Consider the following 1,855-nt stretch of genomic DNA (forward strand, 5'->3'; position numbering starts at 1 on the left):
ATGCACCACCCCAACAGAGGTGTGTTATTTTCACACACCGAAATGCATTACAACCTATAAATTTACAGGGTGCACCACTCTTGGTGTGGGCTAAACATATGGAGTGCACTGTGCATTGAATTTTTCCTTTTGCAAAAACAATGAGAAATTCATTCTAATTTGCAATTTTGATATGTTAAAAACTTAAATTAGAAGAAACATAGATATTACTTGGACATTTGATTGTCAGGGAGGAATTGTGGACACGTAATGGAGAAAAACAATTTTTCACCGTTGGAAAAAATTGGAAACTTAAACAGTGAGCATGATACTGAAAGGTGGTGAGAAAAAGAAGCATTAATGTCAGGGCGTTTGCATGTGGCAAGAGTGGCATTGATGCTTCAAATCTCTCGTGTTGTAGATGGTAAAAATGAAATTACAACTGGGAGGGTTCTATTTTATTTAACCCTCCTCCAATGTGTTTCGCGAAGCACACCAAGGTGAGCTATATCAAAAATCATTGTCTTTTTATTATTATTTACAATTATCACGGTGCTTTATCGAGACGTCGCGAGGATTCACGCTATTGGTAATGCACTTGTGTTGTGGTTTTACAATAGCACCAATCTTTTTTTAGAAATTAGAAACCATCTATCGGTACACTTTATAAGATTCCTTGGGGCGTTGTTATACGTTTACTGCACTGGGACATCATTATCGAATAACACCGGTATGTTTTACTATCTGAAGGAGTTTGGTGCTAATGAATATTCAAGCACCAATGCATTTGGGTATTAAGCAGACCATGGTTTTTTATTTTTCAAAAAAAAAAAAAAAAATCTACGATGGACCATGTTATATGCGGCTCTGGTGCATGTATAAATAATAAAACACTGGTGCGCTTGAATAATTTAGATGCACCGTCAAATAAACATTCACTAAAACATCTTCTTGCCCACCTTCGCTAGTGACCTCTACTACAAACGGATTTTTGGGCTATTTTTATAGGGGTCTATGCAAAAACCTCTGCTAGAAGGTATTTTCCTTATAGTCGGATAACTCTATGAGGACTTTAACAATGAAAAAAATGTGTATTAGTATGTAAGATTAAATTCTTGACATGAGAGATAAAGTCATGTATACTATATTTAAATTACATTTATTGCAACATTATCTAAACTAAAATGTTTTATGCATGTATAAAATCTTGATTACATCTTTTTATGGACCATAAGAGAAACAAATGGGCTTACATGGATGCATGAGAGGTTTTAATTTTTTCTTCATGGATAATGGAACAATTTTGACTTTTCTTTTCAATGGTAATTATAAATAAAAGTTGAATTAATAAATATTTTATGGCTAAGAATTAAATGATAAATAATGTGATGGTGATTAAGAGGCATTTGTTTGACTTTCAAATAGACTTGGTGATGCATTTTTCTTTCCTATTTAGATTATGTAAAATAAATATATATTTTTATGTATTTATAAGTAAATTATTTAAAGTAGACATGTCTTTATCATTGTGAACATGATATAGTATTAACTAGGAGAAATATGAATACATGAATTTTAGTGGCTATCTCATGATTAGTATGTGGAAAAAATAATATTTCTTGAGTTTTTCATTAAGAAATAATAAAATGTATTATTTGTTAAAAGTTTAAATCTAATATAGTATGATTATTGTATTATTTAGCTCATATTTATTATTAAAAAGAGTTAAATTTAAACCAGTACAATAGCAAATAAAGAACCAAAATAACACCAAAATGTTATATCTTTATTATTAGAAAAAAGTTCACCTGCCTCTTTAAGGGGGAACTTCCAATAGAACAAATCCCCAACTACAACTTCACAAGCCTTATTATAT

Source organism: Pinus tabuliformis, chromosome 1_2 (genome assembly GCF_031772625.1).
Source record: "Pinus tabuliformis cultivar Carrire ecotype Pingquan chromosome 1_2, CPIR1, whole genome shotgun sequence".
In the NCBI taxonomy this organism is placed as follows: Eukaryota; Viridiplantae; Streptophyta; class Pinopsida; order Pinales; family Pinaceae; genus Pinus; species Pinus tabuliformis.